Source organism: Bos mutus, chromosome 22 (genome assembly GCF_027580195.1).
Source record: "Bos mutus isolate GX-2022 chromosome 22, NWIPB_WYAK_1.1, whole genome shotgun sequence".
NCBI classification, from domain to species: domain Eukaryota; kingdom Metazoa; phylum Chordata; class Mammalia; order Artiodactyla; family Bovidae; genus Bos; species Bos mutus.
Genome location: NC_091638.1, coordinates 22,965,799 through 22,990,904, shown reverse-complemented (window position 1 = coordinate 22,990,904; position 25,106 = coordinate 22,965,799). Strand labels below are relative to the sequence as shown.

At 40.0% G+C, this 25,106-nt stretch overlaps 1 long non-coding RNA gene across 1 annotated transcript in view; it reads right to left on the bottom strand.

Moving 5' to 3' along the window:
* LOC138984669 (uncharacterized) overlaps positions 1–16,407 on the bottom strand; it is a 384,932-nt gene extending 368,525 nt beyond the window's left edge. The window contains exon 1 of the long non-coding RNA XR_011461919.1: positions 16,314–16,407. This is a non-coding gene — a long non-coding RNA (uncharacterized lncRNA). The remainder of the gene's footprint in view (positions 1–16,313) is intronic.
* Between the last annotated feature and the right edge of the window lie 8,699 nt (positions 16,408–25,106).

The following is a 25,106-nucleotide window of genomic DNA, read 5'->3' as shown; positions in this document are numbered from 1 at the left end:
CAATATCCTTAATGAACAAAGGGTAAAAATCATATGAACAACTCAATAGGCACAGAAAAAGCATTTGACAAAATTCAACATCCATTTATGATAAAGGGAAAAAAAAAAAAACTCAACAAAGTGGGAACAGAAGGAACATACCTGAAAGTAATATAGACTACATACAAACCCACAGTTAACATCATAATAAACACTGAAAAGCTGAAATTGTCTCCTCTAAGGTCAGGAACAAGACAGGAATGCCCATTCTTATCAGTTTTATTCGATATAATTTGGAAGTCCTAGCCAGAGCAATTAGGCAAAAAAAGAAATAAAAGGTATCCACACTGGAAGTAACTAGCTTTGGTGAAGATGTAGAGAAAAGGGAACATTGGTTCATTGCTGGTGGGAATGCAAACTGGTGCAGCTACGACAGAAAATACGGAAGTTCCTCAAAAAATTAAAAATAGAACCAAGATATAGTCCAGCCATTTCACTCCTGGGTATATATCGAAAAAAGTTAAAACACTAATTTGAAAAGACATATGCACTCCCGTGTTCACTTAATCATTATTTAGAGTAGACAAGATATGTAAGCAATCTAAATGTTCACCAATAAATGGCTAACACTTTTTGTTACACGTACACAATGGAATGATACTCCTAGTGAAAGTAACGAAGTCATGCCACTTGGGACAACGAGGATTAATCTAGAGGGGATTATCTTAAATAAGTCAGAAAGCGAAAGACAAAAATTGTATGATTGTGCTTATATGTGGAACCTAAAAAACCAACCATAAGAGAAGGGAGTTAGAGGGTAAGCAGAGTGGGTGAAGGGGGTCAAGGGTATGGTGAAGGATGGTAACTAGAGTTTGGGTGATGATCACTAAACCTGATGATGTACACCTAAAACTTTTATAATGTTATACACCAATTTCATCTGAATGTGGGAGAGAGGGATGGAGGGAGAGAGAAAGAGATATGGTTGGTTTCTAGAAGCCAACTGAAAGCTTCAGGTTGATAAAAACATGCCAAAGGACTTTAGTGGAAGACCTTATTCTAATTGCTTTATCAATGGATACTAATCTGCAGTGGAGTTAAATGATTTACCCAATTCCCTCCCAGCTCGTTTGTCAGAGCTTCAGTCATTTTCTCTCTGGGTGAATGCTATTTGTCTCCACAAATAGCATTGTGGAGTTGCCATAACACAGGGACATGCAGCAGTATGCCTGGAGTGCTTCAGCCGCTTAAGCAATGAAGCTCTTTCAGGATAGAAAACTTTCTTGCTGTTACATGATATGTTATTCTTACAACAAGAAATACCTTGAAACCATGTATCACAGAGCAGAATGAGATAACGAATAAGATACTCTAGGATTCTGATGCCATTTACCTGTGTGTGAAGATGATAGGGTATTACCATTTGAGAAATTCCTCACTGTACACACTCAATCAAGTGTGTATTATTTAAAGGGTACTATTTACTTCTTTGCTAAGAGCTGAGCCAGGATGGTTTCGCGTCCCTAGGGCATCCTGACTAAATGGTAAATTGGCTGTGACTATTTTTTCAAAACAGTAGGTCAAAACCCATTAGAGGGCTGTGAAATCAGTTTAGTAGGTCAGGATTTGTGTGGCCTACTAAAAAAAATAGAATACATGTACGTATAAATAGTGAACACTCCATATAATAAGGATATTCACTGCTTTGTAAAATGTTGCATCCATGTTCACATTTGTGTGTAAATAAGTCACAATATATTTCTTATTGTGGGTCTCAAAAATATTTTGCAAAATTGCTGGTCTACCTTACTATCCTCTCATAGGAGTCAAAGCTAGAGAGAGGTTCACCCTATTGACCAAAAACAGATTTTCCTCACATTAAATTAAGTGCTCATACAGTGATTTGACAGCGCCAGGTAGAAGTACTGCACAGAAGTTTACCCTCCCACTGAGTATTACACTGAATCAGATCCCTAACCCAACAAACCAGATTAAAAAAAAAAGTTAGCATGCCAGAGTGAAGAACTGTACAATGGGTTTCCTTTCTTTGCTATTTGACATATAAATTGAAATCAAGAGAGAAAAACATGCACTCTATAAAACGACCTAGGCTTGAGTAAGGGGTTCAGGGAAAGGAACATTGTACACTGCCACTTCAGTAGGGTTTAGAATAAATCTTCTTAAAGCTGAGGAGAAATTACCAAGATGACCTAGATCATTCTGCCATCCTGCTCATGAAGTTGAGTGACATATATTACAGTCACGAAATACATGAAAGATGAGGAAATAAAACCAGCTCCTGTCTGACTCAAAATATGCTGTTTTTTCCTTCTGCACTCTCCTGTCCTAGATGGTAGCTGGCTGATACCAAAAGCCTTTGCTGTATATACTTAGGAGAAAGCAGGGAAAGTGAAGAGACACACAGAACAGGGAAATAAAATCCCAAAGAAAACTCGAACAGTTAGACAATTTTAGTTAGGACTGCCTGAGGCAAGAAACATGGTCTTTAGCTACCATATATTGAAAAAAATAACCAAGATATTATTATCTTTCGATAGAAGAGACCATACAGAGAACACTGTCGCCTCCTCTTCCACCTGAGAAACTGAGGTGAAGGGAGAAGAGATTTAAGTCCCAGGGGGCCCAACTCCCAGCCTATGATTTTTCCATGATATCAGGGATAAATATCTTATCCATATAGTTGGATTAAATCTCTTATACATACTGATGGATTAAAACAAACAACAACAAAATGCCCCAGATCACCCAGGAACTAAAGGAGAATTGCAAGTGTTGATAGAAGTTTCTCTTAAAAACCAGTCAGCTTTATAAATGCAGCAGGGCAAATGCTCTTGGGAAGATAAATCACTACCTATTCCTCAAACTTAGTTTAATAACCAATCTTTATCTCATAATGTGCTCCTGGGCAAAATGGACTGCATGGGTATTTGGTGCAAAATCATTTCATGAACCTTGGAGAACTTTCTCCTGTAATGATATTTCTGAATTTTCAAATGTTCATTTCCTGTTGGAAAAAAACCAAGTCTCGGGGTTAGCTAGGTTAGAAGAGTTTCTTAGGAAAGTTTATTCCCACAAGACATAAGTGATCAATATTAGTGGGCAATGTCATTATTAGATGTTTTAATAGGTGAAGAGGATAAAACTTTGAGTCAGCAAACTAGACGTCTCAGCTTCACTTAGTGGATGACTTCATATACTGTGCTAATGTTTATGTCTTGATGACTCCACACTGAGGCTGGAGATCATCGTAATCTAGCCTGCTTAATGGGCTTTGTACAGCCTGTCAAACACAACTCCTGGCAAGCACAAACTTAATGATGATGCTAATGGAGACATTATTGATGTAAATACATGAACATCTCCGAAACAGAAGTGAAAAGTCTGCAGAGCAATCCATTAAAAAAATAATAATTTGTGAAACCACTTCACAGTAGGATAAAAACAAGGTTTAGAGTTACAGAGACTTGTATTCAAAAGTCAGTTCTTCAGCTTTTCTAGGAATACAAGTTTGAGGCTCCCAATAGGAAAATAACTTACTCAGTTTCCCCTGTTGTAAAACATGGATACTAGTGCCCTCCTTCATATTATTAAAATATCTTCAATAGATGATATATGCTCATAATGCAAAAAATATATATGAGGTAAAACAGAATATTCATGAAACAAATTCTTCTTCCTTCCTCTGTCCCATAGCCACTCAACTTTTCTTTCTGGTGCAACCATTAACTAATTCATGAGTTCCCTTCTGGAGATTCTCTTCTAGGCACTGACAAAACACACATTTATATGACACACATTCTATTTATTTATTTTTTAAGGAACATTGCCAAATTCATTCTATGAGGCCACCACCATCCTGATACCAAAAGCAGACAATTATATCGAAAAAAAAAGAAAGTTACATGCAAATATCACTGTGAACAAAGATACAAAAATCCTCAAAAAGATACAAGCAAACTGGATCCAAGAATCCATTAAAATGATCATACACCACGATCAAGTGGGATTTAGCCCAAGGATGCAAGGATTCTTCAACATATGCAAATCAATCAGTGTGATACACCTTATCAACAAACTGAAGAACAAAAGCCATACGACCATCTCAACAGATGCAGGAAAAGCTTTTGACAAAATCCAACACTTATTTATAATAAAAAGATACATATTTTACAATTAGATCTGCGCACTTAGATTTAGCATTGTCATTAGGCAAAAAGGTACACTTTGTGAAGAACTAGCCCATGGTCAGAGTATTAGAGAATTCCTCAAAACATTTTACAGAACCGTATACGAAACAGAAGGGTGCTCAAATTTGAGAAGCAGCAACTGAGCGGAAGCCGTCACCCACTGAGGAGGAAGAACACCTGACACATCACTCAGCTGACACCCTGTATGGTCCTGATGACGCTAAGCATCTGTTCTTTTTCCTTTCACAGCCAGGGAATCATAAATGATCTTTCGCAGCACTCAAGTTCCACCCCTTTGTGTAGCAAACCTCCATGGTGGAAATCATCACCAGGCCAAAAAAGCTGGGGACAGGAAATCGGCTGGAAGGTCCTTGTATGAAAAGAAATGGCTGTAAAGTAAGTTTAGGTGGATCTTGGAAGCCAAATTGGATATTTGGCTTAAGTTTAACTTTAAAATGAAGACAGATTACTGAATTCAATTCAGTAAGTTAAAAATCTCAAGCGATGACAGGCCAAAAAAAAAAAAAGACAAACATAGCCTTAAGACTTTCATATATGGTTCTATAAAATGTTTTGAGGAATTCTCTATTTGCACACTTGAATTGAGAGGTCTCTCTGTATAGACAGCATCATTGTTCCTAATTCTCACATTTTCTTATGTTCATGCCCTCTGACATGTGATTTTTTTCAATTTTCCCACTAGAAGTAGAATATATTTCATTATCTCTTTGATTCTGATGTTAGTCATATGTAATGCTTTGGCCGAAAGAATGTATTTTAAAAGGATAGTTACACAGTTTTGAGCTCTGGTCTTAATAGGTATTGGATGTTTCTCTTTGCCCCTCTGTGCTTTCTGCCATCTCCATGAGAGGACCCTGCTCTAGAAAGGTGAAAGTCACATGGACCATCAGAACCTGACCCTCTCTAGCAGGCAAGCCAAGTGTACATCGGATGAAGCCCTGACAATCTGAAAATTCACGATTGAGGATGTATGCTGGAGTTTTGAGTCAGTCAAATTTGATGTGGTCTGTTCAACAGCATTATGGTGACTACAGCCAACTCAGACCGTCACACCTTTCCGAAGCTGAAGGAACTTTTCCGTGTTTTAGGTTAGCATGGTGATCGGTACTGAATCGGCATCTATATTTTGTAGCATTGCATCAAACCTAGTTCAACAGCTTATTTTCAAATGAAAATCTCCTTGGGTTTAGAGAGTAGCAGGAAATGTAGAATTGAATTTTCCTCTCTCCCAGATTAGGTGTAATATGACCTTAAAGCAGAGTTTCTCAACATCCTGGGCCATCTTTAATCTCTCGTTTACTAGATGCCAGCAGCATCCTTACTCTAGCTGTAAAAACTATGTCTCCAAACACTGCCAAATGTCACATGAGGAGCAAAACTGTACCCACTGAACACAATACTTCCATGAAGGTTCTGTTGAAACCTTGCAGTCTTTATGGTGAGTTAAAATAATGCTTACAAGAGTGCAGACTGGATACAACACAAGGCTAACTGCTGTCTCACTTACACAAACTATCACAAGGATTCAGCACACTGGAAGCCACAGCAATTAATCAACTGAAGTCCAACACATAACTCAGATTAAACATCTTCATTAGCCAAAGACTGAAGCATGAGGAAGTTGTTTATAGTTAAAAATGTTTTTATGAAGCAAACTTCCAGAAGCTCATTCTTATAGATCTATTCTATCCTCCTGGTTTATTCTATTCTCCTTCTCATCGTTTTTTGGGTGTGTGTGTATTATAAACTCAGAAAGAATCAGCAGAACCAGCAGGAAGTGAGAAAAGCCCTTTTCTTATTCACAATTTTCTTGACTCTTGACCAAAATCAGAAACCTCTCAACTCATTCATCATTAGGGGATATCTGATCATACTGACTTCCACACAGCGCTGGAGCAACACTTAACACAATCTACTCATTGGCTCCTCTTATTCTCTTAACTACTGATGTTTTATAAGAGTGTTTCCCTACCCTGGATGTCCATTAGCATCTTCCAGGGAGCTTCTATAATGTACCGATGCTTAATTTTAGCCCAGACCATCTAATTGGAGTCTCTGGCAATAAGCACTGGTATTTTGAAAAATAACCCCAAGCAACTTTACTGTGCAGATAAGGCTGAGGATGACTGTTTTAAAACATCTGTATATGATGGCACATTTGTGCTCAGAACCATTCCACACATCAACACAACTACCCCAAGTCCCTCCCACTGTCCAAGAGGGTCCTACATGCTGTAGCCCCTGGCTGCTTTCTCTCCCCATCTATAACCACTTCCTAATGCTGCCCCAGCCCCACTGACTTCCTCACTATTCCTCACACCACCTAAAGCAACACCCTTGCCTCAGGGCCTTCACTCTGGATGTTCCCTCCACAGGGAATACGTTTCCCCACATTCGCCTGATTCACAGCCTGACTTCATTCAAGTGTCTCCTCATAAGGCATCTCCCCAGAAATGCCTTCCTTGACCTACATGGAAAAAATGTTACTTGATACTCTCCATGCCCTAGTCATGCTGTATCTTCTTTTGAACATTTATCAATATCTGACAGATAAATCTGTGTATTTGCTCATTATCCCTCTTCACATTAAGGCAGGGAGTGATCATGTTTTGGTTCAGTTCAACATGCCTAGCATCAGTATCAGTGCACAGAACCTAGAGGGCATTCAAAAGTATTTCGTAAAAATTTTAACAAGTATGAACCATAAAACATGTCCATGCTTACTTTATTTTAGGCACTGAAATAGGAGCTTCATAACACTATGACCTCATTTTGTCCTCAGGATAATTCTCAATATCCTTAATTTATAATTAACAAATCTGAGAATAAAGAATTTTAAAGAAAACATCCACGGCCAAACAGATAAGAAGCTCCAAGCCTGTGACTAGAACCCAGAATTTTTTTAAATTCCAAAATTCATTTTTTCCCCTAACACTAAGAGTAACCTAGGTCTAAAGCATATTCTAATATAATCAGTCCTTTCACTGGGTCTGCTTCTTGGACAGATTACACTGAGGAAAACTCAGGCAAACACTCTGAGTTCTTAATGCCCATCAACTAGTTCTGTAACTGTGAGTAAAATATTGAACTACTTTTGCCTTAGTTTTCTTACCTATAAAGTGAAAGTTTTGACCAACATGATTTTTAAGAACAGTCTGGGGCTTGAGAATTCTACTGGAGACAAAACAGGACTTGTTCTATGGCCAAAGACTATAGAACCACCAGGGTAAAGTTTACAAAGGTCCAGACTGAAGTGACTTAGCAGCAGCAGATTCAGGTTAAAATGAGGACCTGATTTCTAGCAAACACAGGCGACACGTCTCGGTCACCGTCAAGTTCAATCTTTGGGGAATACTCTAAAGAGACTTCTTCCTTGTGCTACGGGTTGGACTTGAAAACATCTAAGTTTTCTACCAATTCTATGGTGCTCTATTTTTTATTAAGCACTATGTTTATTAAATAATTACCATCCTTTGCTTTGTTGTCCTATCACAGCATAGACACATGGCTTGTCTCTCTCTACCTCTCCTGAGACCTGGTAGCTGGGCCTCAGCAAGTGTGATAAGGAGGCTTAGAACCCAGCAGACTGTGTCTGTCATTGCATGGAAGCAGTCATCACAGAGCTCTCATCCTTCATTACTCATCCTGTGCATCACTCACAGGGGGAAGAAGAGAAAATCAGCAGTCAGGCTTCCAAAGAAGAAACTGACAACCTGGATCCCAGCAGTTGGTTTTATTATCCCCCCAGAGAATGTGAGCAGTTGCAGTTCCTCATGGAAAGCCAATCAACAGTACAAGAAGATTCCAAGTTATTTATTTATAAGTGAGAGCCTCGTCTTCAAACAGCTCTTAGAGGAAGCTAGTCACTAAGGACTGAACTGAACTTTCCATTTCAGTTCCTTAATTCTCTAAAGGGCTTGGTTGTTTTTCCTACTGCTTCTGCTTCCAGAAATAAACAAAACGCTTACAAAGCGGTATCAGTGGCATCACTCATCAGATAGCAGGCTGTGTTATGAAGTAACAGATGAGGTCTTTCCATTAAAATCAAAACAAACTGCAAAAACCCGATATTCTTTTCTTTTGAATCGGAATAACAAAGTGGACCTTTCATTTCTTTATAACTCATACTCTCACCATAATTTTACTTCAAATTGATATTTTGGGGGCTAGGGCTAATAACCTCTTCAAAATTGACTCAAAAGTGGTAAAATTCAAATGCTGATGTCCTCAATTATGCAGAAATGCTTTTAGGAGCAAACCATAGTCTCAAAGGATTATTTCCCAAAGTCAAAGTTGTTGCTGACACTATTTAAAGAAACGCTACTTGGGTTTGTCTTTGCAGGGTTTGAGACACAGATGTAAGGAGATGTTTACCCACCTCCAGAGGAAAAGGAGGGGAGATGATGATTACCAGAGATCATTTGGTGGATGATGTCTCAATGCACCTCTGTAGATGGGATTCAGAGCAGACATTCAGACTGAGTGTGAAAAATCTCATCCGTACATCAACTCCTCAACCTACCTTCCCTGCTACTCCCCCTAATCCTGACAGAAAAGGAAATTAAGTTAGATGCCATGATATCTCACCACAGTTTTGTTGCTGTCATTTCCCTTCTTAATCGTTAAATAAGTGTTTTGATGTCTTCTTTGAAGGGTGTTAATAACCTCAGATATGCAGATGACACCACCCTTATGGCAGAAAGTGAAGAGGAACTAAAAAGCCTCTTGATGAAAGTGAAAGAGGAGAGTGAAAAAGTTGGCTTAAAGCTCAACATTCAGAAAACGAAGATCATGGTATCTGGTCCCATCACTTCATGGGAAATAGATGGGGAAACAGTGGAAACAGTGGCAGACTATTTTTTTGGGCTCCAAAATCACTGCAGATGGTGACTGCAGCCATGAAATTAAAAGACGTTTACTCCTTAAAAGGAAAGTTATGACCAACCTAGATAGCATATTCAAAAGCAGAGACATTACTTTGCCAACAAAGGTCCGTCTAGTCAAGGCTATGGTTTTTCCAGCGGTCATGTATGGATGTGAGAGTTGGACTGTGAAGAAGGCTGAGCGCCGAAGAATGATGCTTTTGAACTGTCGTGTTGGAGAAGACTCTTGAGAGTCCCTTGGACTGCAAGGAGATCCAACCAGTCCATTCTGAAGGAGATCAGCCCTGGGATTTCTTTGGAAGGAATGATGCTAAAGCTGAAACTCCAGTACTTTGGCCACCTCATGCAAAAAGTTGACTCATTGGAAAAGACTCTGATGCTGGGAGGGAATGGGGGCAGGAGGAGAAGGCGAGGACAGAGGATGAGATGGCTAGATGGCATCACTGATTCAATGGATGTGAGTCTGAGTGAACTCCGGGAGTTGGTGATGGACAGGGAGGCCTGGTGTGCTGCGATTCATGGGGTCGCAAAGAGTCAGACACAACTGAGCGACTGAACTGAACTAAATTTTCCTTTCTGCTGTAATATACTACCACAAACTCAATGACTTTAAAAAATAAAATTATAATCTTAGAGTTCCATGGGCCAGAAGTTGGTATGGATTTCACCAGGCTAAAAATCTCAGGTCAGCAAAACTCTATTTCTTTCCAGGAGTTCGAGGTGGAGAATCTGTGTACTTGCCCGTTCAATTTTCTAGCAGAATTAAGTTCAATGCCATGTAGAACTGAGGTCCCCATTTCCTTACTGACTAAGGGCCATCCCAGGCTCTAGAAGCATATGCATGTGTTGGTTTGTGACCTTTAGGCTAAGTCAAAAATTATTGAAGGAAGATGCCTTAGACTTGACGTAGTTTGATTCACCCTTTGTCCATGGTAGGACATAGCTCTTCTTCACTCCTACCCTCCACTATTTATGTTTTACACCACTACGATAACAGGACAATGGTCAATTATCGATCGTCCTAGTTCAAACGTATTCATGAGGCTGTATTCTCTAGAATATTAGGACTTTGGCAGAAACATGTACACAGGCCTACTTGGGGGAAAGGTATTTTCTTTCATGAGAGTGGAGTAGCAAGCCACCTGGAAAGATCCACCCCTGACATTTTGTTCTCCCATGGCAAGATAAGAAGGCAGGGTATCTGCTTTGGAACTATCAGAACCTCCTCCACCCCACCCAAAAAAACTTCAGGTTCTGAGAGATTCTGGGCATTGACATGCATCCCCTCATATTCCATATCTCCTCTTGAGTGTGTTCCAGGTCTTCCTTTGTCTCATAGGAAGATGTGCTCTTCCTAGCAGGGTTGTTCTTGGTATTCTAGTGCAAAGGTCAGAGAAGACCTTTCACACTACCATAATATGAAATTCTTTATTTACTTCAGTGCTTGATTTGTCCCCGTTTTCTATCCCCCCAGCAAAAGAAGCTCCCCATGAGTTGAGACTGGTCATTCTAGTTCACAAATGCATCCCTAGTAGCTACAACAGTGTCCATCATGTAATACTCAAATGATTCGCTGAATGGATCAACCCAGGAGAGGTCCTAAATTATTTCAGCCTCAGTTTTCTCATCTGTGAAGGGAGATAACAGCTACCAACACATGTGGTTTTGAAGAATCAAGTGAAAATGTATGTCCCTATGTCTCCAGCTAGAATACATGTGCCCTGGGAAATAATTTGAAATCCTAAGGCTATGTAACGCTAACTGAAACACACAGCATAACTACTCAGGAGTTTGATTTTGCAAGAATATCCAGGGAAAAAAAGAGTGTTTATTTTTTATACTCAGAATAATTTTGGAAGTTATTAATTTATGTTTTGCCATTTTTGCATTTTCCCATGCCTCATTTAAGAAGTCTAACATTTTTATTCTTTTACCTCAGGAGTATATGTGCTGGTGGGTGATAACAGTAGCCCACTTTCGTTCCCCTCTCCCTAAAAAAAGGAAACATTGATGGTGATAATGCTCACTGGGCCAGAGGGAAAGAGAGGATAGATATAAAGAGAAGAAACACCCCCCCATAAAATGGAAGACATTCTTTCTAGTGGGGGGAAGATGGTAATAAGACAGACATTCATAAAGAAAACACTGTGAAACCCACAGGGCTCTCAAAGGGGAAAATGTAAAATTCTTGGACCTTTAGATAGCTCTAAGGGACAAAGAAACCCGATAATGATTAAAACTGAATTTCCCACCAGCCAGGGAAACTAGACACTCAGAAGAGTTGAATACTGGTTTAGAGAAATAAATGTGTCATTTCTTACAAAGTTATAGAATAAAAATCACTCCATTACATTGCCTTACAAAGCCTCACAAAGCTTACTCAAATCCTTGCACAATAAACAAAATACTGCTTTTTAATGCCCGTCCATTTTTTTGGTTTTTCTTTCAAGTGTATGTGCATGTATAAGGAAGAACACATATAAGCTCTAAGACTCAAAAAATGAATTTGCTGTAACTGACCAGAAAATGTGCTTTGGAATTCACAAAAGTCAAAGGTTATAGCACCAACAATAACAGATTAGACAAGCCACTTTCATAAGAATAGATTAAACTCAAATCACTGGCAGTGACAGAACTACATGTAACCAAAGTGACCACTTGGGACTTTTTTGATGCCCACGAACTAAATAGTTTGATGTGTGTTCTTACCACAAAAAGATCCTCTTCCACAATTCACCATTTATCTTCACCCCCAAATTTTTCTCATGAGTATTTCCCAGAGGTGATCTAAGAGGCTGACTACAAGAGAGAACTTTCAGTCTACCAACAGCACAAGTATCTCTGGAAAATGTGTTAAGAACGGCCACCGGAGCCTGAACATGTTCCACTTGATTACCTATGGGTAACACCTGGGAGCACGGCTCTTCGGTAATGAATTTAACTCAAATTTACTGAAGTTTATAATATAGTACAAAAATACGGTCATCATCTATACCTATATAATTACATGATTCAGCTCTCTTGAAAGATGTGGCACCAAGACACAGAAAAGAAGTGTCTGAACACTGAATCTGTTATGTTTCATTTGTTCAGTTTTGACTCAATGGTCATAATCGGGTAGATGCAATAAAACAACATCTTGCCAATAAACCGCAAGTAAAAAAAACTATACTCTTCCTAGTGGAGCACTTAGAAGTATTATTTCAATACGGAGAGTAAATACAATTATTTTAATTTATTAAAAAATAAATTAGTATTTCAATAAGGAGAGTAAGGAAGAGGATATAAACTTTGGAAGAACGTGAGACTTGAATTTCTTGCTGCACACTCAGTAGTCCGCTCTGGCTACTTGTGCTCAGGTGATGTTTGTTCGCTAACTTTTAGAGTACTTTTAAAAACACATTGTACATGCAAAAAGAACAATAAAAGGAAAAAATAGTCTCCAAGTTCAAGGCAGTTTTATTCCAGTTATTCAAAAGGATTTCTGAGAAGGTTCTTTTGCCCTACAGCAGGGACTCATATTTTGAGTGTGTATCAGAACTGACGTTTGGTGTTATACACAATAACAGCAACCATGGTTGTAAAAGTGAAATACTTGCATAGTGGCTGGTAAATTGCTGTCACTCCAAGCTCCTCCCACCCATACCTGTGAGAGCTTCAGGATGTCCCAAATCCAGAAACTCTCTCCACTGGGCCCCAAGAACCCCCAGACCTGTGTTCTCATTGGACGGTTCCCACACTACCCAAGTATCGTAATATTCCCCACATGTTACACTTCCTTTACTTCTCCCCCATGCTGACCTTTAATGCCTTTTGCTCTCCTTTCATCTGTACTTTAAGAGCAACCTTAGCACTCATCTCAGTCAGGATGCCATCCGCATCACAGTTAGAGTGCCTAGTTGAGGGACAGATGGAACACTACCCGACTCAGCCTTGCAAATTATACTGGCGTCACTGAGACAGAGGCACTTGCTTTCCCCTGGGCTGTGACTATGGTAGAATAAACAGAGTGTTGGGTACCATCTTTGCCACCCCAGAAGCTGATTTTTTTGTTTGGGTGGGATACCACATGGAACAGAGTTCCCAAGTAGAACTTTTAAATCATTTTCCCATCTCCAAATAGTGAAGAAAGCCTAATCCCCTCCCATACACAGACACAGGCTCTTGAGCCCTCTGGTTTCTTCTTCTTCGTTTAAGTCTCTATCATTCATCATTATATAAGTCACATGTTAACGAGTTTACAGAAGGTTTACTTAGGGAGGATTACCTCCCTGGGATTTCCAAGAGTAGCATGAGGCCTAGATATTTTATAATACCATCTGAGAGGGAAAAGCTGCAAAGGAAAGTGTTAGGGAGCACCAGGAGAGGAATTTAATAAACTCTGCCTTGAAATTACCCGATTTCTACCTGGGCAATTAAATTCTGATTAAATTGCTGGGAACTAAGACATAAAAAGCTAAAATGGTCTCATACTGAGGGATCAGCTTTTGCTCTCCATTTTCTTAGGTGACAAAGAACGGTAGAAGAACAGGAAGTGAAATTAGTATTCTGGAAACAGAAGTGGGGATTTCTAACCAGTATGTTTCTTTCCAAGGGGAGAGGCGTGAGGAAGAAGCACACTGTTGTGACCATCAGGAGTTTAACTTTCCTCAGCTATATGCCACTCTTCTACCAAGTAACCTAAGGAAATGGATTACAGGAACAGTTCTCAAAATGTAGTACTTGCACTAACAGCCACATTACCTGGGAGCTTGTTACAAAGTTAAATTCTCAAGCCCCCACCCCAGACCTACTGAATCAAAAAGCTGGGGATGGGCCCAGCAATGTGTTTAATAAGCCCTCCAGGTGATGGAGATATACCTGAGTGACTGAGAACCCCTGCAAGGGGAGTGCTCCAACCATGCTTCACATGAGTATCACCTGGGGAACTTCTTGAACTCTCCAGGCAGCCCTGGTACACCATACCAATTATATCAGAAGCTTTGTGGATGGGAATCGGGTATCCGTTATTTTTCAAACTCCCTATGTGACTACCACATTCAACCAAGTTCTAGAGTCACTGCATGACAGTGTCATTGGCTCAGGAACTGCCACCTTGGGGAATCCTAAAAGTCTGGGTTTTGTTCTGCTGGCAAACTCTTCAAAGTGGGCGCCCAGAATAAGAGGAGGAGGCACGGCTGGAGAGGGTCTCTGCGAACTCCAGCCGTGCAGTGCGTTCACCACTGCACGTGTGAACTGCAGTGTGGTGAACTCCTCAAGTTAGGAGAGTTCGCCCTCCTAACTCTTAGCAAGAAGAGCTCCTCTCCTCCATTATTCCCTCTCACACCCCTCTATTTCTTTCATGGCATTTATCCCTATCAATATTCATGTCCAATCATCCACTTCCTAAAGCCCAGCGATTACCATGGGGGGGGCATGGGCAATTTGCTTCAGTAGTAACTAGTTGCGGAGAAGGCGATGGCACCCCACTCCAGTACTCTTGCCTGGAAAATCCCATGGATGGAGGAGCCTGGAAGGCTGCAGTCCATGGGGTCGCTAAGAGTCGGATACAACTGAGCGACTTCACTTTCACTTTTCACTTTCATGCACTGGAGAAGGAAATGGCAACCCACTCCAGTGTTCTTGCCTGGAGAATCCCAGGGATGGGGGAGCCTGGTGGGCTGCCGTCTATGGGGTTGCACAGAGTCGGACATGATTGAAGTGACTTAGCAGCAGCAGTAACTAGTTGAGATACAATAAGCACTGAAATATTTCGTAGTTGACTGAATTATATCTTGACATAACTTATACCAGTAAAGACAGCTGAACTCTTTGCTCAGCCACTGTGTTTCAAAGACTTGGCTGCCCCAAATTACACAAGCATCCAAGGCAACAAATCTCTGGATATAAAATGGAATGTACCAAACCTGCCTTTTAAGAAGCATTATGAAGAGTCAAAATTCTTAATTTTCACTTTGACTAAGCACTACTTCGTCTGGCAATTTCTTACAGTCTAACTCTTTCATATTAATAAACATCTCTCTTTTTTAATATCCAAGTCCTTCCCGCTTTTAAAATCTCACTTTAGACAAAATAAACTTTGTGAGGAACTTCAAGGGATCTTGGGCTACTTTCTCTGATTGCCATTCACAAAGTTCAGTTAAAGGTTCTTCCTGGTGTGGGTAAAGTGATCTATCTTTTGCCTAAGTGAACAGAACTACCATTGGTCATATATCAGAAGCAGGTGGGAAGTAGCTCATATTTATTACCTGCCATGTTTTCCCTTAAAAATTCATTTTTCATTAAATCACTTAAACCCATGTAAGTTAATAAATCCCCTCATGCATTGCATCCCTGAGGATTAGATCATAAAGTTCAGTCAGTAACTGTAGGAGTCAGTCTTAAAACCAGTAACACAAACATCAACAGTAATGGATATATTAAAATGTTATATATACCTTCCCTACTTGTACTTTTACTATCACTTTGCCATGCTTTATAGGAACATGAGAATAGCTTATATAAAATATTTACTGTAATAAGAGCTCAATACATTTCACACCCAGCAAAAAAAGGAGAAAAACAAAATTAAACAAAAAAAAAAAAGAAAGAAAGAAAGAAAACCAAAATTAAACCCTCCAAAAAAAGCTTAATTTTTCCCAAGAAGTTTTTTAAGCTTATGCATTAGCCAGGAGACTTAGCCAAGAGACTTCACCTGGAAGTCAATCCACTCTCCTGGAACCTTCACATCACATTCACTTCGTTCCAGTTTATTTCTCGAGTCATAAAAGCCCTGATTACTCTCCCTACATAACCTCCAGATATCTGCCCTGACTACTCAGGCTGGAGGCCATAACAAGGCTGTGGAAATTGAGACTCCTCTACCAAGCTCACTTTGAGGCTGTAATGAAAACAACACGTTCTTACTTAAAAGACAACAAAAAGAGGAAGGGGAAGAGACTCACTCACTACCTAATGTTCTAAGAGCGCAGGGAAATCAAATGCGCTTAAACATTTCATTTCAGATGAGAACGCAGAACACCATACCTATATACTGCATGTAACTTACCTTTACAGTTTAACAGGAAAAAAAAAAAAAAAACAAAACAGAACAGAACGAGACCATCTATGGTGAAAGTACCTTGTAAAACGAAATGACTGAAAAGGGAGGGAACCGTTAGTCATAGTTAGCAACACCTTATTTATTTATTTTTTCTAAGAATATTGCCGTAAGATGTCTTACCTCTTTCGATTCTGGGGTCCACCGCAACTCTGGAGCACGGAGAAGGCAGCCTGGATTTAATCCTTCCGCAGGACCCTCTTCGCGAATCTTCTCGCGAGTGTGCGCTTTTTAAAAGAGGCCATGAGGACACACGGAAGCTTTTGAGATGTTGTCCGCCTGCAGGTGTTGACAATGCACAGACACTCACACCTGTGCCTCAGGGGCCATTCTCAGTACCGGGATTGGGCGGAAGGCCAATGAGAGGAGAGGCCTTCTCAGCTCAGCCTGCAGGATCCGTCCTGCTTCTAACCAGCCCAGCAAACCCTTCTCATTGGGTGTTTTTTGTTTTAAACATTTATTTTTGGCGACCTCCGGTCTTCATTGCAGCAGGCGGGATCTTCGTTGGAGCCCCTCCCTGGCTTCTCTCTAACTGTAGGGCAAGCTCAGTAGTTCAGCACAGGGATTAGTTGAGCCAGCGGGCTCAGTAGTTGCGACTTGAGGGCTCTAGAGCATGCGGTCACTAGTCTTGGCACGCCAGCTCCATGGCATGTGGAATCTTTCTGGACCATGGATGGAACCCATGTCCCCTCCATTGGCAAGCCTATTCTTATTCATTGTGCCACCAGGGAAGTCCCCATGTTACCCATTTTTAAGGGTACAATTCAAATGTATTAAATACTATTAAAACCATCACTGCCATCCATCTCCATAGCTCTTTTCATCTTGCAAAACTGATACCCTATACCCATTAAATAATAATCCTCATTTCTCCGACCCCCAGCCCCTGGCGCTCACCACTCTACTTTTCGTCTTTTAACAACTCTATTTCATACATGTAAGTGTAACTGTACAGTATGTGTCTTTTTGTGACTGGCATGTTGTTTATACATGTTGTATCATATATCAGAATTTACTTTTAATGCTGAATAATATTACAATGTGTGCATATACCATTTTTTTCATAAACATTAATCTGTTGATGAACTCTTGGATTGCTTCCACATTTTACCTATTGTTAGTTATGCTGCTATAAACTTGAATGCACAAGCATCTCTTCAAGACCTTGGTTTTTATACCCAGAAGTAACCTTGCTGGATCATATAGTAATTCTATATATAGTTTTTTGAGACACTGCAATACCATTTTCCATAACAAGTGTATCCATTTGTACCAAAAACACACAAAGTTTTCAATTTCACCAGATTCTTATCAACACTTATTATTTTGTTTGTTTGTTTTGATCATACTAACGGGTGTATGATCCATTAATATCCATGGAAATACCTCAAAGTAGTTGTGATTTGCATTCTCCTAAAGATCAGTAATTTTTATCATTTTTTCATCTACTTATTGGCTATTTGTATATCTTCTTTGAAGAAATAGTTTTTCAGTTCCTTTGCCTAGTTTGAATCAAGTTTGTTGTTAATGAGTTTTAGGAGTTCTCTATATATTCTGGATATTAATCCCTTATCAGATAATTGATTTACAAATATTTTTATCCACTTCTTTGAGTTCTCTTTTTACTTTATTGGTATCAAGTTTTGTAACACAGATTTTTAACTTTTTCATAAAGTCCAATTTGTCTATTTTTTCTTTTGTTACTTGTGCCTCTAGTGTCATATCCACCATCTTTACCAAATCCACGGGCATGCCTAACTTTTGCCCTGTCCTTTCTTCTGACAGTTGTATAACTGTAGGTCTTACATTTAAGTCTTGATCCATCTCAAATTAATTTTTCCATATGGTGTTATCAGTTCAGTTCAGTTCAGTCCAGTCACTCAGTCGTGTCCCACTCTTTGAAACCCCATGGACCACAGCACCTCAGGCCTCTCTGTCCATCACCAACTCCCAGAGTTTACTCAAACTCATGTCCATTGAGTCAGTGATGCCATCCAACCATCTCATCCTGTGTCGTCCCCTTCTCCTCCCGCCTTCAGTCTTTCCCAGCATCAAGCTCTTTTCAAATGAGTCAGCTCTTCGCATCAGGTGGCCAAAGCATTGGAGTTTCACCTTCAACATCAGTCCTTCCAATGAACACTCAGGACTGATCTCCTTTACGATGGACTGGTTGGATCTCCTCGCAGTCCAAGGGACTCTCAAGAGTCTTCTCCAACACCACAGTTCAAAAGCATCAATTCTTCAGTGCTCAGCTTTCTTTATAGTCCAACTCTCACATCCATACATGACTACTAGAAAACCATAGTTTTGACTAGATGGACCTTTCTTGGCAAAGTGTCTCTGCTTTTTAATATGCTGTCTAGGTTGGTCATAGCTTTCCTTCCAAGAAGTAAGCACCTTTTAATTTCAAGGCTGCAGTCACCATCTGCAGTGATTTTGGAGCCCCCAAAAGTAAAGTCCGCCACTGTTTCCACTGTTTCCCCATCTATTACCCATGAAGTGATGGGACCAGACCAGATGCCATGATCTTAGTTTTCTGAATGTTGGGTCTTAAGCCAACTTTTTCACTCTCCTCTTTCACGTTCATCAAGAGGCTCCTTAGTTCTTCTTTACTTTCTGCCATAAGGGTGGTGTCATCTGTATATCTGAGGTTATTGATATTTCTCCCAGCAATCTTGATTCCAGCTTGTGCTTCATCCAACCCAGCATTTCTCATGATGTACTCTGCATGTAAGTTAAATAAACAGGGTGACAATATACAGCCTTGATGTACTCCTTTCCTGATTTGGAACCAGTCTGTTGTTCCATGTCCAGTTCTAACTGTTGCTTCCTGACCTGCATACAGATTTCTCAAGAGGCAGGTCAGGTGGTCTGGTATTCCCATCTCTTTCAGAATTTTCCACAGTTTTTGCTGATCCACACAGTCAAAGGCTTTGGCATAGTCAATAAAGCAGAAATAGATGTTTTTCTGGAGTTCTCTTGGGCCTTTTCGATGACCCAGCATGTGATATACATGAAAAGATAATTTTACTTCTTACTTTGCAATTGATGCCTTTTCTTTCTTTCCTTTGACTGATTAAACTGGCTAGCACCTCCAGCACTAGTTGAATAGAAGTGGTAAAAGTGGACGTCTTTGTCTTTCAGTCTCTAAACATTTAGACAGGTTTTTGCTGTGGATTTTATAAATATGGTTTTTATTATCTTGAGGTAGTCTTCTTCTATTCCTGTTTGTTGAGTTTCTGTCATTAAAGAATGCAAATTTTGTCACATGCTTCTTCATCAACTGAAATATTCATGTGGGGTTTTTCTTCGTTCTGTTTATGTGATGCATTATGATCATTGATTTTCTTTTGCTAATACATTATATGACTAGAAACATAAATTATTAATTTTTTCAAAACGCATTAGTCTCCTAAACTATGTAGAAAAACAAACTTCAGAGTTACAAGCCACAGTTATAACAATACTAGCTTTTAAGCTAACAATTGCTTTATAAAAAATATATTAGTATCTTAAATCATGTAGGAAAAAAAGTAGAGCTACAAACCATTGTTTCGATAATGTTAGCTTTCATAATTGTTAAGGCATTTACCACCAGTGGTATCTGTGTTACAAGTCATACAGCTTGTGTTACTGTCTGGTGGCCTTTCATTTCACCCTACAGGACTACATTGATAATTTCTTGCAGGATAGGTTTAGTGGTAACAAAGTCCTTCAACTTTTTATTTATCTAGAAATATCTTAACTTTACCCTCACTTAAGAAGGACAGTTTTGCTAGATTCTTGGTTGACCACTTTGAATTCATCAGCTTATGGACTCCAAAGTTTCTGATGAGAAATCTGATGATAATCTTATTTATGACCTCTAGTATGTGATGAATTGTTTCTCTTACTGCTTTCAAGATTCTCTCATTGTCTTTGACTTTTGAAAAGTGAATACAGTACCTCTCAGTGTGTGTGTCTTTGACTTTGTCTTACTTGGCTCTCATTAACCTTCTTGGTTATTTGTACTTATATCTTTCCTCAAACTTTGGAAGTTTGCAGCCATTATTTCTTCAAATATCCTCTCTACCTTTCTCTCTTCTCCTTCTTGGACTCCTCAGTGAGTATGCTGGTTCGCTTGGTTTCCGACTTTTTAGATAAATACTGGACCTTTGAATATAATAATGTGATAATTCTGGAAATCAGATTCTTCCCCTTGCCTGGGGTTTGCTGGGGTTTTTATTTTATTCTCGTTGTTATTTATTGTCTTCTTTGCATTGTTGTAGCATGCCTCTGTGCTGAGGACCAGCCTGTGGTATTAACTTAAGGTCTTCACAGGTCTTTTCTGAGCCTTTCCCTGGACATGCACAGCACATGTCACTTTCTAATATTTCTATTTGTTCAGTTGTTTTAAAATGTCCCAGTCATTAATGTTTATCTCCCAAGAGGGGAAAAAGATGAAAATTAAGGAAATGGTGAAGGGGGCCATTCCTTTAAACTACCTGGAGGTCACTTCAACCAGAGGGGGCGGGGCTTACAACATCAAGGTGGGAGGTACAGCAACAGGGGAAGTACAAATACCCGCCTCTTTGTCTGCACCTCTGTGATCAGAAGCAGCAATCCATGAACAGGTTCCCAGTATTCAGAAGATAGGGTCTCTTTTTCCTACCTTGGTTCCTGAAAGCTGCATGCAAATTCATTCATTTCATATTCCTGGAAGGAGTGGAGGATGGGTAGCTGGTAACATGCTAAGAGGTGAACTTGACCACAATTAAGCACAGTTTATCACCCAAGCCTTCCCTGAAAGTTGAAGCCTTCAATAGACTCCAGAGTTCCAAAATAGTTATTTCAGAAAGATCCTGCCAGTGCAATCATTGTCTGGGTAGGGAGATAAATTCCCACTGCTTCCTACTCTGCCATCTTTCCAGAATCTTCTGCCTCTGGGTGGTCTTTATGATATTTTAATTTGAGGGGGCTGCTCTGATTCACTTTTGGCTTACCACTTGCTCCAGAACTTTTTCTGAGCACAATGTCTCCATCTCCAGGCCCTGGCTAGAACCTGGCTTTTGCCTTGAGAATGCTATATTGCAAATCCTCTCTAGTAAAGTCTGTCAATTGTCACCTGTCCTTGGAATTTAGGGACAAGAGACTATTTTGTATTCTTTAGGAAAAACCTTTATCCTCCAGACCATTTCTCTGCCAGGCATGTTAAGAGTTTGTGCATCTATTACCTCATGTAAGCCTCACCATGAGCTAGTGCAGGAGATGCTGTTAATACTCCCAGTTTGTAGAGGAGGAAATCAACTGTCATAAAGGTATGGTTTCCTAAGCAAGATCACTCAGCTACTAAGTGTCAGCTGAGATTTGAACACCATTATACTGAAGTCTAGAGCCATTAATAATCCTGCCTATCTCCCCACGTCCATTCTAGATCTGAGTTTGTCATTTCCCCTGCAACAATCCCATTACCTTTTTTATGGGTTTCTATTGCTGCCATATGAGAGTACCACAAATTTAGCAGCTTACAGTCACATTTATTACCTCATGGTTCTGTTGGTCAGAAGTGCCAGGGTGCTGGATTGACTTCTTCACTTTGGTCTCAAAAGAACAAAATCAAGGTCTCATATAGACCAGAGGCTCTGGAGGAGAATCTGCTCACAGGCCCATTTAGGATATTGGCAGAATGTAATTCCAAGTGGTTGTAGGATAAAAGTTACTATTTTCTCACCAGTTGGTGGGGAGGGGGTGTTCTAGAGGTCTCTACATTCCCTGGTTTATGGCCCCTCGTCTTCAAAGTCAGCAGTAGAGGGTTGAGCCCTTCTCACTCTCTGAATTGCTCTAACTTCTCCTTCTGCTTTATTTCCCCTATCTCCATCTAAAGAAAGTTCTCTGCTCTTAAGAACTATTATGATTAGATTGGACCCATGTGGTTAGTTCAGGACGGTCTTGTTATTTTAAGGCCATTAACATTAATTCAATCTTAAAAGTCCCTTTTGCTGTTATGTAACATACAACCAGATTTTGGGTTTTGGAACCATGGACATCTTTGAACACCTTTCTGTGCACCACACTTTGAACCTCACGCCACTTGCTTATACCACCCCTTTCTTTACTTGTCATATCTTTATTTTCTCTTCTTCTTACAGTCATTTAAATTTGTGGTGTCCTTCTCCTCAACAATTTTTTCCTGTTTCACTTCTGATATTATCCTAAGATACATTTGTGACCATATGGGTAACATTCTTGCCATCAAGTATTTTGCTGCTGGTACACTTTTCATGGTCATACTTTGTTTTGCACTCGGCAATGGCACCCCACTCCAGTACTCTTGCCTGGAAAATCCCACGGATGGAGGAGCCTGGTGGGCTGCAGTCCATGGGGTCGCTAAGAGTTGGACATGACTGAGCGACTTCACTCTCACTTTCACTTTCATGCATTGGAGAAGGAAATGACAACCCACTCCAGTGTTCTTGCCTGGAGAGTCCCAGGGATGGGGGAGCCTGGTGGGCTGCCGTCTGTGGGGTCACACAGAGTCGGACACGACTGAGGCGACTTGGCAGCAGCAGCACAGGGTGTAGAAAGAAGTAAAAAGTTGATTCCCAGGTGCATATGGGGTCGAATTTTTATTACCACACTACTGGCTTTCATTTGTGAGTTAATATGTGCAAAATGGATTAAAATCAAATTTAAGAAACATGAACAATACCTGGTAATAGAGGAGATGATTATACAGCATCCTTCAAAACATGTCAGTAAACTGATTTAAAAAAAAAAAAAATCAAGGGTAAGCAATTTCATTGACTTAAATGTCAGGGTTTGGTAGAAAGATATGTGATTTGAGAACGAAAGCTTTTAACAGTTCTGTGGAATGATAGGAATTGATTTTGGCATTGAAATTTGAATTCCCTTGCTGCTTTTAAAAACATATTAAGCACAAGCTCAGTACCAAATTTTGTTACATCAATATGATTTTAGAGAGAGGGAGCATGATTTACATGCTATATAAAACCCATTTTCTCCATTAGGGATAGAGAAATGCAGCATCATTTCAATGGAGTCACATACAATCTCAGTTAAGGAGGAGCGTCTGGGCTTCCCTGGTGGTTCAGACAGTAAAGAATCCACCTGCAATGCAGGAGACCTGGATTCAGTTCCTGGGTTGGGAAGATCCCCTAGAGAAAGGAATGGCTACCTACCTCGGTATTGCTGCCTGGAGAATTCCATGAATAGATGGAGCCTGGTGGGCTATAGTCCATGGGTTCCCGAACAGTTGAACACAACTAAGCAAGAGAGTTCCAGAAAAACATCTATTTCTGCTTTATTGACTATGCGAAAGCCTTTGACTATGTGGATCACAATAAACTGTGGAAAATTCTGAAAGAGACGGGAATACCAGACCACCTGACCTGCCTCTTGAGAAACCTATATGCAGGTCAGGAAGCAACAGTTAGAACTGGACATGGAACAGCAGACTGATTCCAAATAGGAAAAGGAGTACATCAAGGCTGTATATTGCCACCCTGCTTATTTAACTTATGTGCAGAGTACATCATGAGAAACGCTGGGCTGGAAGAAGGACAAGCTGGAATCAAGATTGCTGGGAGAAATATCAATAACCTCAGATATGCAGATGACACCACCCTTATGGCAGAAAGTGAAGAGGAACTAAAAAGCCTCCTGATGAAAGTGAAAGTGGAGGGTGAAAAAGTTGACTTAAAGCTCAACTTTAAGAAAACGAAGATCATGGCATGTGGTCCCATCACTTCATGGGAAGTAGATGGGGAAACAGTGGAAACAGTGTCAGACTTTATTTTTTGGGGCTCCAAAATCACTGCAGATGGTGACCGCAGCCATGAAATTAAAAGACGCTTACTCCTTGGAAGCAAAGTTATGACCAACCTAGAAAACATATTGAAAAGCAGAGACATTACTTTTCCAACAAAAGTCCATCTAGTCAAGGCTATGGTTTTTCCTGTGGTCATGTATGGATGCCAGAGTTGGACTGTGAAGAAAGCTGAGAGCTGAAGACTTGATGCTTTTGAACTGTGGTGTTGGAGAAGACTCTTGAGAGTCCCTTGGACTGCAAGGAGATCCAACCAGTCCATTCTGAAAGAGATCAGCCCTGGGTGTTCTTTGGAAGGACTGATGCTAAAGCTGAAACTCCAGTACTTTGGCTACCTCATGTGAAGAGTTCACTCATTGGAAAAGACTCTGATGCTGGGAGGGATTGGGGGCAGGACAAAAAGAGGACAACAGAGGATGAGATGGCTGGATGGCATCATTGATTTGATGGACATGAGTCTGAGTGAACTCCGGGAGATGGTAATGGACAGGGAGGCCTGGCGTGCTGTGATTCATGGGGTCGCAGAGAGTCGGACACGACTGAGCGACTGAACTGAACTGAACTGAAGTGACTAATGCTGCTATACATAATGAAGACTTCAAAAGATGCTCAGGTTTTCTCTGCTGGTTGTTGTTTAACTGCATCAATTTATCTACTGTGGCTGTGAAAGGCAGCCTAAGAAGTACCCATCCCATTGCTTCTGGACTGCCACCAAAGTGCCAGCCAGGAACATTCATATTCTACGTTAGGACAAACCGCATCTTTCAAAATGAAGTTGTTTTTTTTTTTTTCATATAAATTACTTGTAAAAATAACATATTCAGGTCTTGAGAAAAGTTTTTTTTTTTTTTAATTGGGCTTGAATTTTCTTCCCTGAATCCAGCCACACAGCCCAAATAGTTTGTAAATTTTAAAAGCATAAGGTAAGGTTCTTGCTAAAAAAAAATAAAAAAATTACATAGCATGGAGATTTTTATGATTTGGTAGGTTTGGAGTAATGGTCAAGAATTTGAATGTTTAATAAACACCTCCATTTAAACACCCCCATTTAATTTTGTTGATGATCATCATAAACGGATCACTGCATTTTG